General features: G+C 36.2%; 1 protein-coding gene and 1 pseudogene across 3 annotated transcripts in view; both read left to right on the top strand.

Moving 5' to 3' along the window:
* Positions 1-13,759, top strand: part of CDIN1 (CDAN1 interacting nuclease 1) — a 227,003-nt gene that overhangs the window by 14,400 nt on the left and 198,844 nt on the right. The gene's annotated exons all lie outside the window — the stretch shown is intronic.
* LOC103245877 (uncharacterized) overlaps positions 1-13,759 on the top strand; it is a 35,067-nt pseudogene that overhangs the window by 14,146 nt on the left and 7,162 nt on the right.

A 13,759-nucleotide genomic window follows, 5' to 3' on the forward strand; every position in this document is an offset into this window, starting at 1 on the left:
GACATATATAACCTTGGAACTGAAAATAAATGTTCTTTTAAGAATATTTTTTCTTTGACAAGTTGAACTTTTGTCATCTAACTTTGGAACTGTCAGGAGAATTTTTAAGCAGTTTGTGCCTTTGTCTAGATTATAATTAAAAGAATGTGTGTGAATTATTGTCTTAAAAGCCTTAGATGATTTACAGAATGGCTATTGCCTTGGAAGTTCCTTTGAAGTGCATTGGCTAATACACTTACATTATAATATAATATAACATAATAAATATAATATGATGATATACAGTATTTTTAAGATTTTGCCCATGGTATCTAGAAGGAAAATTCTTTTAAAACATGAATTTCTCTATCAAATATTTTATGTTCAGATACCTCCACTGATTTGTCATAAAAGAAATTACACCTTGATGAACATCAGGAAAAAACCTGCCCATGTTATAGTACCTGAACACCTATTGAATATTCTGCCCAAATAATTGGTTGAAACAACAAATAGTTGAGGAGAGTACCAGAGACTGTAATGGAAGAACTTCTACTCTTTTAATGGAGCCTGCAAAATACATTCCCTGGGACTGATCAGCTCTGAAGCGCTGAGGTTTGATGATTGGAATGGCAGGAAACCATGCTTTCAGGACATAACGAATTGACGAGGCCATCCATCATTTGTTAGCATACGCTGAAAACGTGGGCTATGTGTGCAGAGGCCTGTGATTTAGTAAATACTTGGGAGATGAATAGAGCTTACACACAGGGGAAGATATTGCTGTCCTTCAGCAGCCTGAGACCCAGGCGCCTGCTGAGAAGGCCATCTGACGGCACATCATCAGTAACTGGCCTGTCACAGTCAGCGGTGCCCACCGACCATTGCCAGTATATTAAATGCATTTTTAATATCTGCTTCAGTAGATTTAATGAAGAAAATTTAGTTTCCATACTCCGAGCACTGCTTCCTCAAGTGTTCTAAAGAATGAACTCCTTGCCTACACAAAAAAGAGGGAAGACCATGTTGGCAGCTAGGAGAATTGGTTGAAAAGGAAACTCAAACAAAATAATTACTAACAAAAAATACGTTTAGTGGAGTTAGTATCTTGTTGATGTGAAAAAACAAAAAAAAAAGCTCATTTTTTTTTTTTTAAAAGAGGTTTTGGATTAATTTTTTAGCCCCTAATTCCCTTTTCTCACAAGCCCTCTCCCTAGGAGGATTTGACCTGCTGGCAAAGGAATATAAACCTACTGCTCTAAAAGGAAATATTAGATGGGGAATATTATGGTTTGGCATAATGTGCCAAATTTATGGATAGAAAGACTCCATTTTAAGTTACTTTGTGTTTTGATATACTACTGTTTGATTCTTAGAATTTCTGCATGAAGATATATAGTGGAGTTTTTCTTAGTTACTTTCAAATTTTTGAATATTGAACTTTACTTGTAAACTTGCTAATTGAGTAATTTTTGCCTGGTATCATGCAGAAACAGTTCAAAATGAATGTAAAAAAAAATTAGTTGCCAACTTAATATAAAAGTGTTCTTATATATTTCTTAGGCTATAATGTTTCTTTAAAAATTATAATTTTTAGATGTTCTATTTTCAAATTCAGGCAAAGTGCATAGATTCATTCTTTTTAATGAGTTTCAATGCTGACATTATTTACTGCAAAACAGCAAGACAACCAATTAGATAGTTGCAAACATGAACTTTGCAGGTTCCCCCTCTTTAAAAAAAAAAACACAAAGAAAAACAACCCAGAATATGCTCTCAGGTTCACAGAAGAAGAGGCTATGGAATGGGCCCTATAAATCTGATTCCTGCGTGTGTCAAAACAGTAATGTATTAAATGCATATTATTATAAAAATTTAAGACATGTCTTAAACACACTTACATTTTTATAACACATGGCAATATTAAATAATACATTTCCTTGTTAGCATCTGTTTGCCGTCATTGTTGGCAAGACCTATGATTTATTGCTTAAATTAATGACCAAGACCATTTTGGACCTGATATATGCCCCTAAGCTTATTACATCACTAAATAAAATAAAATGTATGCGCCTGTGACAGAGTTATTTTTATAATTGTTTATCCCTTTAAGTGCCCTATTCAGTGATTCACTGAAAGGTTCATAATGGTTGGCTTGTAACCAGAAAATAATCTCAGAAAGGTAAAATATATTTCTTGTTTAGAAATAAAATGCCAGAGTGATGGTGATGATAGGGGTCCCAGCAAGAATTTGCAACGCTCAAACTCGTTCTTTTCTTCAATGCTCTCAATATCCTCTTACTGAATTTTTTGATACGTAACCTCTCTACCACCATCCCAACTCTTAAGGCTATCTGTTAATGCTGGCACTCACTTTCATAGAAACCCCGCATTATGGCTATAGTGGTTTTGTTGCTCAGACATAAAGCTGTAAGGGTTAAATTATTCTGTACTTAGGATTTTCCAGGTACCATTATCACCAGGCATTAAACTGAGCAAGATTATTTTCCTATTTTTAGTTCTTTTCTTTTGGGAGATTGGAACTTTACTGTTTTTGATATTGAACTCTATTTGACTTCATCGTCTTTATCTTTCCTTTCTGAGGGTGCAGTATGATAGAACCGTCAGTATTTTTACAATAACCTGTTATTCATCTAAAGTCAGTCTGCTGCCTGACTTGCAATACAATATTACATGGCTTTGTGGTTTCTTTACTCCACACAAAGTATCTCATTGACTGTCAGTTCTCCTGTGATATGATGGTAAGGTCAAGTTTTTGAGAAGCTGATGCCTTGCTTCTGGATTGTAGTATCTACACCTTGAAACATATGGCGCTTCTTTGGGTGCCTGAGAGTGTTTTTTTGTGAGAAGATTATTGTTTTGTAGATGCTTGGGAACAATTCTCATTTATCACTCATAGATGGACATAAAACTTATTATTATTTTTTTGAGACCGCGTCTCACTCTGTCGCCCAAGCTGGAGTGCAGTGGTGCAATTTCAGCTCACTGCAGCCTTGACCTCCTGGGCTCGGGTGATCCTGGCACCTCAGGCTCCCAAGTAGCTGGGACTACAGGCGTGTGCCACTACACCTGGCTAATTTTTTGTATTTTTAGTAGAGACAGGGTTTTGCTATGTTGCCCAGTCTGCTGTTGAACTCCTGTACTCAAACGATCCACCCACCTCCGCCTCCCAAAGTGCTTGGATTACAGGTGTGAGCCACCACACCTGAGCTGACTTAGTTATTAAAAAAGATAATTTCCTTGTCTTGTCTTCATCTCACTTTTACTACATTTTAAACAAAATAGTCCATTGGAAACAAAAGATTTTTTGCTTAGTATTCTTTCCTAAGGCAGTTGATACAATAAAGTTTTTAATAGCTCTCCCAGACATGATCAGGCCAACAAGCATTCATGTTTTTGTTTTTGTTTTGAAAAGCCCTGTTGACCTTGCCTTTTGAAGCTCTCAGCTCCTCTCCTCTAGCTGATCTTTTTACTATTCTTTTCATTTCATTTTCCTTATCTTGGAGACCTTCCCCCAGATAAAACATTTTAGGAGAAAAGTGATGAACAAGAATCTCAAGTGTGAAGAATCTCAAGTGCCACGTCTAATCTATTTCCCTCCCTTTCTCCCTTTCTCTTTTCCTCTCTCCTTCCTTCTGTCCGTCTCTCCCTTTTCCACTCCCTCCTTTCCTGCCCTTCCTTTCCCCATCTGTCCCTCCCTCATCCTTTTTTTTTTTTTTTTTGGTCTCTTGAATATTAGCTCTAGTGAGTTTTTGTTTTGTTTTGTTTTTGTTTGCTTTGGCCATTGTAGTTACTTTTACCTGTTCATTTGGAATGTAGACATTTCTCTTTTTTGCTTTCTATTTGAGTTAATTGTGAGATCCTTTGGATGGGAGCTGTGTGCCTTGCTGTGATTTGATCTTCCAGCTCTACGCTGTATTGCCTAGCATAGTATTGTGTTCTTTTATGCATTCAGTGAATTCTTGCTAACTTTCTGATGTGGGCCCGTGCTTATTTTGTGATCTCTTTTGAGGAGATGATGACTTTGAAGCATGCTTGGATTTTTTTTTTTTTTTGGCAGTGTTGTTCTAACTAGTACCCTACAAAGGACTTACTATTCTTTCCTGAAATTGTTACTTAAGCTCCCACTCTCTGGGCCAAGATATTTAAGTCCTATTTAAAAATATTAAAATATTCAGTAGGCAGCTAAGTGCTTAGTCTACTGTTCTACTTAACACTAAATGAAAGTAAAAATATAACACAGACACGGAGCCATTTGTTATATTTTAGTATATGAAGCAATGGCTGTGTAAACCTTAACCTTGTAATTTTGTGAGTTCCACTCTATCATGTAGCTGTAAGGGTAATCAAAATAAATCACGGGAGGTGAATAAATATTTTCTAGTGCTTTCTCAGTGCTTTCAGAAGTGATGCTTGATCCATGAAATTTTAGTAAGTGTATTAAATAAAACAATATGATGTGCACTGTGTCAGATATGATAAATTATTCGGTATAGGACATTTATACAACATATGTTGAGCTGCTACGTGAACAGCCTAATGACTATAAATTATGTTAATCTGTCTTGCCATCTTTATATTTTGTTAAAAATTGCACTATTTATATTGTGGATATTTATTTATTTGTGGGTTGGGGCAGGGATAAGAAGAAGGCGTAAGAAAGGTGCAGGTCAGCTCCACGATGTTCTGACAGTGATCCAGGGCTCCTCAGCTGTGCAGTGTACGTAACACAGATGTTGGGGAGTCATCTGTCAGCCATGCCTCTCCTATGGAGTTAAAGTTCTAGAGGGAAAAGAATTTGACACAGTGCTGTCACTGTTACATTTTCACAATAGAAGAGCATGCAAATATTGAACCTCCTGCTTAGCAATAGTGCCCTGTCTAATGTCTGTGCTGGTTAGAATAAAAAATCATGGGTGCATCTTGGGCTCAGAGATCTGACAAAGGTCATGCTATGTTGGGCATTTGAATTGGAAATTGTCTGGACTTAGATTTTATAAAGCTCCCACTGTTGTGTGTGGGGAGAATTTCAGCAGGGTTTTGTCCCTGGAGAGGCCTCTTAGGCCCTTTTCTGTCCTATGAATGAATTTAGATGTGAGGGTTACTCCTGCCTTAAAACTGTTAAGTTCATTTTGCATACATCCCTAGAGAGAAAAACTGGCAGATGCTTTTGTCTTGGAAGTGTTTAAAAGAAAACTGCAGAGCAGGAACAAGAGAGAAAAGGGGCCCTGTGTGGAGTCCCAGAACATTTTGGAAATGGCCAATATGCAGTTTTCATCAGTATGAAGGCGGGGTGCAATATGGTGCCTGTAGCTCACGAGGGAATATGAATGTTGATTAAGCATACTCCCAGGCTTTGAAATTCTGAAAGCAGTGTCAGAATAATGGATGTTGAGCAAATGTCAAGCATTTGTTAATTTCTCTGTTATTTGGAGTTTATCTACCATGATCAATCAAATAAACTAGTGCTTCTCTCTTGTGGCATGTGTCATTGATATGGTGATTAGGTGGCTGGAGAGACCTTCTGCTTTTTTTCCAGGTAACAGATTATAAACGAGTAGACAGAGCTTTTCAGTTAAAGATTTGTTTATGGCTTGGTTTAGTAGAAATTTGTATATTGACTGAGAACTTTGGTGGCAGTGTAAAAATCCGTGGCCACATGTCAAAGATATAAATTGTGGGACTGTTTACAGCAGGAGAACTAGTAATGGAGTCATGTTTTCCATCAAAGTATAGTTTTCAGTAGTTTATGAAACTTTGGTGTAAAACTGGACAAAATAAATGGATCCTAACATTTGCAAACGGACTTCTCAATCCATTTTTATTTGTGTTTTTTCCTATTTCAATGGTTAATTTAAGTTACCAACTTTTATTCTTAAATAGATTTGTAAATAGATTTGTTTCATGCGAGTCAACGTAATTTCTATTATTTTTAGGAAGTAATGCTACGGTGTTTTGATGTCCCAAGTAAGGGTATCAAAAAAAAAAAAAAAGTAAAAGGTTCCTTTCAGCATTTCCTTCACTGTGGATTATTGTGCAGTGCTAACATTCTGCAGTGTGAGGAGTTGGTTCCCATTTAGAATGTGAATGACTTTACCAACTGGGATTTAATTAGGGGTTGAGACGAGGTACCATGTGTAACTGTCCTCCCATTGAGCACGGGGTAACTTGGACTGAAAAGGGGTCTTTATGTGAAATTTTAGTGACTGGAATCAAGGTAGATTTGTGATTGGAGATTTGGCTTTTTTCTATCCCCCGTTTTCTTTTTGTAATCTTAGGCTTATAGCTTACATGATTCAGACGAAGACTAGTATAATACTTACCAACCTTGACCATGTCAAACAGGTACCTCTGTGGTCTTTGGCATGGATATTTTTGCAAAACTGGACCTACTGAGGTGATCTGTCACCTATTATTAAACCTCATGAACTTCTTTTTCAGGGGATTCCCGACTGAGCAGCCACAGGGCATTGTAAAACCCCAGTGAACTAACTACTTGTGTGATTTCTGGAGCTCTTTGGTTTTCTCAGTCTGCCATGAGGTCACAAATATGGCAGTTTCCAAAGCAGAACATTTTTAGCTTCCTCTTCAGGCTAGGCTGCTTTATCTTAACTGTCTACATTAGACCTTTGCTTTTGGCCTTCTCTGGGACTGGAATTCCTAACCCTATGAGTAAAATCCTCGTGTCCTGCCTGGCACACGGTGCCAGTGAGCTCTACCATTGTACTGCCTCCAGCATCATAAAAATAGACAGCAGCGCTGATTGACTTTTCTAGGCTGCTCTCTGAAAATTCGTCATGGACATGACCCGATCATGGCATCACCGAATCATTAACTTGCACCATATACCAAAACACTCAGGGTTTTATCGATAGCAGCTCTCAATTTTTGTTTTGTATTCACAGTGATAAAGCTACTATGATTCCTAATTGGGATTAGGAAGACATGAAAAATCTTGTTAGGGTGTTGAAAAATGATTATGTAATGGTAAGAGGGAAAGAGTTTGAATTTCACTTACTGTGAATTCTTAGGCATGTGTGCTCAGGGCGAACGCTTCCAGCCACTCCGGTAGAAAGGGCTCATGGTTTTGGTTGGTGGTGTGCCCTGTGCCTGCCAGGCTATCAGCGCCTGCGTCTTGTCTTCTACCTAACTTTTCTAATGTCCTCCAATAACCGAACTTTGATTTTCCCTCACATGTATCGCAACTATAAATTAATGACTCACGGTTTTAAAAGTGCTATGATGAATACTGTTTCCTACTGGGGACACACTGTAATGATAGCAAAAACACTTTTGGGACTTCTCTTTTGGCAAGTATTTTTAGAGTGTGTGGCACAGTGTCTTTGGTGCTTTTGAGAATGGAGACAAAAGGCATCGTTAAGTTTCAAAAATAAGGGGGCTGATGTTGCTAGGTGACCATAGATTCTGGAGACATAATTATTTTGCCATATGGTATAATTCAATAACAATAAATCCTTTATTGTATTTGTCTATATTTCTAGACTTGGTGGCCACCCTGTATTTTGGTGAGATGTAAGGTGTGACTGTGAAGCTGGTTTTCTTGTGTAACTGGTAAAGTGGTTCTAAAGTGATTCTTAGAGACAAGTTGCGTTTTTGAGCCATGGCAGCATCATTGGTGCTAAATGTACAAATCCCGCTCCTTCTCCAGGATTATTACTTTGGCTAAAGATAATGTGAGTAAATTAGTTCCTTTTTTTAGCTGAAAAAGTTTATCTTGTTACTTTATCCTTGTACTTAGTAAGTGCGGACTCTCCTTCGTTAACTACTAGCCCTTATTTTATGCCCGCCTTTTCTCTGTGCTCCCGAAATGCAGATTCCGCTACCCGACTCTCTGGTGGTTGTTCATAAGGCACACTTCTTAGAGGAAGAAGAGAAGTGAAGGGTTAGATAATCTAACTAGGCAGTTAATCCTTGAATACCAGAGTGGTAGCTCAATTTAGGATTTTCAGTTACATTTTAAAGCATTTTTTATTTGCTTAGAAAGGAAGACTACAGTAATTTTTGAATTTTATCCTATGGCTTACAAAGCATTTTCGTAAAACTTTCTCCTTTTTCTGGTGGTACTGATGGAGGGGGTTGGAGATACTTATTTATTCCTCTATTTGAGATGGAGTTTGAGATAGGACGAAACTTATTAGCTATTTATTTTTATTTTCTTTCTGTTTTTCTTTCTGTATCTTATAAGCTCCTATTCTCCTATTATATCATTGAAACTCATGCTTTTTCTCAGAATAAAGAGGTAAAATTCTTCCTTGTCTTTGGAAGGAACTTCTACCTACTGTAGAGTTGGGAGAATCACTACAAAAGGCTAAGTAAAACAGAGACAGAACCCTGAAAAAAGAGTTATTGTCCATTTATTTAGCACAGTTCCTGTGGTAGGGAGGCAACATTAAATATTATTTTAAAAACTGCATTTGTGAGACATTAATAGATGCCTTGGTTTGCTGCAAATTCGTTAAACCTTTTTTGGTAATCTTTAAATCATAGAGATAGGACTTTAAGTAACTAAAGTGTAGGTAAACACTATTTAATGATCAGTAATTATATATCTGGTTTTAAAGCTGTTTCAACAAAATGTTATTGGAAGACAGATTTTCTGCTACAAATGTTAAACCCTTCGGAATATGTGGGGCCGAAAGGACTAGTTCGGGTGTGATCTGAAACTTGGGGCAGCTTGCCTTCTGCTTCAATGCTTGGTTCCACCCGGAGGAGAGGAGTGAGACACCACTATGTGCACTTGACACATGCAAATGCTAAATACAGTAGCAGCATGAGGTCTCTGCCATTAACAGTAATTTATGTAATGAAAGCCACCTGGCTGTTTTTTTTTTTTTTTATAATTAATTGCTTGCAAATAATAAATTTAAATGTAATTTATAGTTTTCTAAATTTGATTACCATATAGACCCAACAGCAAACCTCAAAAAATTGTGAATTCCATAATTTTCTTCTATGACTTTTAAAAGGTACACACACACACACACACACTTTCAAGTAAATATCAGATGAAAATACTTTTGGAGAGCAATAAGAATGTAATCAACTCCTGTTGGTTTTATTCAAGTTGGAATACTAATTTTGAAATAGTCTCATTACTTGAAGTTTTATATTATTATTTCAGCTGACCTTTTAAAGGTATTTCCACATATAGTTAATACACTCAGAAGAAAGTATAGCTACTTAACAGTAATATAGTAAAACTCCTTTAAAAAAAGCTTTTTCTCTATTTTGTAAAATTCCAATTATGTTTTCAAAAGAATTTATATATGAAGAAAAAGCACTTAAGCATATATGATGATATTTAACATATTGTGGTGATAATAAGAGGCTCTTTGCTTAATAGATTTACCAAGCACAATATCTTAGTTTAAGATGGCTTTACGGTATTTCTTTTTGTTTATGTGACCATATATATCAACTACCAAAGAACTGTGTTTCCTAATGTAGAAAGTATCTAAGATTCACATAGTTTAAAGAGAAAGGGGGATTTAGACCCCTGTCCCCTGTTTTTCTCTTTCATTAAAAAAAGAAAGGAAAGACAGAAGGAAGAAGGAAGTAAGGAAGGACATAATTTATGGCTTTATGTTTAAGATTTAACTACTGTTTAATGACAGTTATATCAGACTTTCTCAAACTTCGAATCTGATTTCTTAAATTCATGCCTCTTTCCTAAATGCATTTCTTTTAAATATCTATATTATTATTTTGTACTCTAGCAGTGAAATCGCTATCATTGTCAGTGTGTATAATACTTTTGTAAAGGATTAGCAGATTAAAGAATTTGAATAGCTTTGACCTACAAATTTATAAACTGCAAAAACTTTTCTCCTTATGTGACCAGCAACATTTTTACTTCACTACGATTTTAGTAAAGTTTATATAAATCAATAATGCTGTTTCTGTAACTTGTATCTTTTTTTTTAATCTGGAATTCTCTTTGTTCTTTGTAGAAACTCAACTAGATTATGAAAAACTTAGTTCTGTTAAATAGCAAAATTGCATGTTGACTGTTTACAGGATTGAGAGAGTCGAGTGATGAGGTTTCCGTGTTAGCTGGAATTGTCTATAGAGAATAAAAATTGAGGCTTCTGTATGTGGTCAGGGTGTGACCACCATCCATCACCTCAATAGCAGACATCAGATTTGTTCATCACTTGGTTTCCAAGGTCTAATAATCCCTCAAGAATTCAGAATGTTGTTGACTGTCCCCATTTACATCAGTGAAGGCTTTGCAACAGGTGCAGCTGTGTATACTAATTGCAGGGTGTGCCTAATCTGTCCAGAAGGGAGAGTACCTCCAAATTTGGTATCTTAAAGAGTGGAGTGACCTTTTAAAGTCCCAGAATGAGAATTGCCAACAATTCCAACAGGCTAATTATACCCACAAGGAGTTGTGAAGTGCTTTTAAGTTTTCCTATACACCTAAAAGTTCAGTGAACGGCTTGAAGTCATTAACATATGACAGATGCACTCCCTTTTCAAGAGCCTGTATGATAAGTTTTGATTGTAGAAGTGGGAATTTGACCTATAGCTTATCACTTGCTTCATTAGCATGCTTGAGGACAAGGAGTTTTTTTTGTTTTGTTTTGTTTTGACGTGAGTGTTATCTTACTCATGTTCCAGAATTCCATCTGCTTCCTTCTCTCCGCTGATACGAAGTCACAGCAGATAACCCTGATGCTGGTTTTTTAAAAGCATCATGCATGTGTAGTGTTACATATATTTTATATATAAATATGTAGAATATGAATATGTTTCTGAGCATGGGTCTTTCAAAGTTTTGATTCATTATTTTAGACATACTGCCTCCCATGTGATTTCTGTTCTTTTTAATGGAAAAGGAACAAATACACTTTTTGGCTTATAAAGATGACCGAAAGTCCGACTTCTACATTTCCACAATGCTGACCACTTCTTGAAGTGAATGAGAACAGGGGAACGAAGTTTGGGATTTTTTCTAGGGGACTCTGCGCACACATAGAGGAAAGTATGCTTCCCAAAGAATGAATGAATGCTAGAGGTGTGCCCACAAAGAGATGTGGAAATGAAGCTTAGAAGGATTTCATGCGGTAAACTCTGTGACTGCAGCACTTAAATGAAATTGCTTTTTATTATCTGGCTGAAAAATCATCCAAAATAAGCCATACAGGATGAAGGTTAAAAAGCTTCTGGGTAAAAGCAGTCTTGGATAATTTAATTTCCTCCCACAGCAGCTCTGTATTTACCTGCTTATGATGTCTGTTTCAATTCCTTAAAAGGCTGTATACCTAAACTTTATTTTAAAATGTTTTCTGTGAAATTAAAATCTCTGTTTATAGAAGTCACTATTCCCTTAACCTCTAAGGGGGTTATGTAAATTTTATATTCCCTAAGGGCACAGTCATATTTAGCTGTATTCCTGTCAGTTACCAGCAAGCTCTTTTTATACAATTAGGGGGTGGTTAATTTACTCTGGTAAGGTTGTCACCTGTCTAGGGATTAACCCAAACAGGTTGGAAGTCACAGAGAAAATTTCGAATTGGAGTTTAAAGCAGTAGGAGTTGATTTATTAACTCTCTCCTCCCATTTTGGTGGCATTTTCTGGGTTGATCAGTGGTACTTGTGACAGGTGTTTCTTGGTCCCTATGTTTGTGAGGTTGGAAAAGTACGTTGTTAAAATTGTAAGTGTCACTGGAAATCTGTGAACAGTAGGTGTAACCATGCTGGGTACTTATGAACATGAACTGGAAAGATCTTCCACTCCTCTCCATTGTTTCCAGTCTTATAATATCTTACTATCTTACCAAATGTTGGATCAGTGGGAAGTGGCATGCTTGAATCATGTGGATAGTTTGAAGACCAAGACTGTGTTCAATGGAAATAACATCCTATCTGGTGTGTCAGGAAAATAAAACATGAAGAACATTGATGATGTAGTTCACAGGAGAATACGAGGAGGTAACTTTACAGTATTTAAAATAAGCTGTGAGAAATATCCAATTGATTAAAGAAACATGCCTTAAGTTTTCTGATACAATATGTAAAATAAAATAGCTTACTTCATATGACCTAATGTGCATGTGACTGCATTCCATCTGGAGCCTGGTTCACTAGAAGCGTGCCCACGGTCATGACTGACTTCTTTGAGATCTGTGTGTGTCTCTCTTTCCCTCCCTCCCTCCTCCTTAACTTCCTTTTATTCCTTCTTCTGTCCTTCCTTCCTTCATTCTGATTTAAAATTAAGTGCATTATATGTTATGTAAGTATTCTTTTTTTCAATTATAACCTGTTATGGATATACAATTCACATACTGTAACATCCACCCTTTTTAAGCGTATATTCATTGACTTTTAGTGTATTCACAAACTCGTGCATCCGTCACCATTGTCTAATTACAGAATATTTTACGACCCCAAAAAGAAACCCAGTACCCGTCAGGTATGGCTCCCCATTCTCACACTGGCTCAGCTCAGTCCTAGGCGATCTCTAATCTACTATCGGTTTCTACTGATTTGCGTATCTGGACAGTTTGAGTAATTGATATTATACAATATGACTAGCTTTAACTTAGTGTAATGTTTTTGGGATTCATTCATGTTATCTCATTCTTTCTTATTGCTGAAAAATCCGTTGTAGCAATATACCACCTTTTGTTTATCCTTTCATTAGTTTGTAGACTTTTTGTTGTTTCCCGTTTTGGGCTATTATGATTAAATGCTTCTATGAACATTAATGTATAAATTTTTGTGTTGACATATGTTTTTGTTTCTCTTGGGTAGATACCTTGGAGCAGAATTTCTGGGTCATATGGTTTAACATTTTGAGGAACCATAAAACTAGTTTTCAAAGTGGCTGCATGATTTTACATTTCCCCATAGGAATGTATGAGGGTTTCAATTTCTCAGAATCCTCAGTAACACTTATATATTTTGTCCTTTTGATTATAGCCGTCCTGGTAGGTATGAAGTAGTATCTCACTGTGGTTTTGATTTCTATTTTCTCAATAACTAATGATGTTGGGAATCTTTTTATGTGTTTATTGACTATTTGTATATCTTCTTTGAAGAAATGTCTATCCACATTCTTTGTTCATTTTTAAATTAGGTTGTCATTTTATTATTGAGTTGTAAGAGTTATTTACATATTCTAGATACAAGCCTCATATATGTGATTTGCAAGTATTTTTTTCTAGTGTGTTGGTTCTCTTTTTTTACTTTATTTATGGTGTCCTTGAGTTATTCTTTTATAAGGATCTTACTTCTAGAAGGAAGATACAGAAGATCAATAGAGATATCTGTAACCTTCCTATAAGGAAAATTTTATCACTCTTTAGTGAAATTCTTATTGTTCGATACACTGTTTTGGTAAAAGTTGTTTTTCTTTAGACAATGTGTTAAATTAAAAAAAAAAAAAAAAAAACTTGGCAAGCAATCTCCTGAATCTCCTGAATATAACTTTAAAAGTTAGGCATGCTTTTACTGTTTTCTCCTTCTCACTTTGCCTTTTAAAGTTATACACAAATATATATATATTTAAAGTTTTATACAAGTATTTCTATATGGAGCAGATGTGTGTATATGTGTGTGTGTGTGTGTGTGTGTGTATATATATATAAATTTTTTTTAAGATAAAGTCTTGGGATCTGTCACCTATGCTGGAGTGCAGTGACGTGATCTTGGCTCACTGCAACCTCAACCTCACCATGCTCAGGTGATCCTCCTGCCTCAGCCTCCTGAGTAGCCTGGGACCACAGGTGTG

This window comes from Chlorocebus sabaeus, chromosome 26 (genome assembly GCF_047675955.1).
Source record: "Chlorocebus sabaeus isolate Y175 chromosome 26, mChlSab1.0.hap1, whole genome shotgun sequence".
In the NCBI taxonomy this organism is placed as follows: Eukaryota; Metazoa; Chordata; class Mammalia; order Primates; family Cercopithecidae; genus Chlorocebus; species Chlorocebus sabaeus.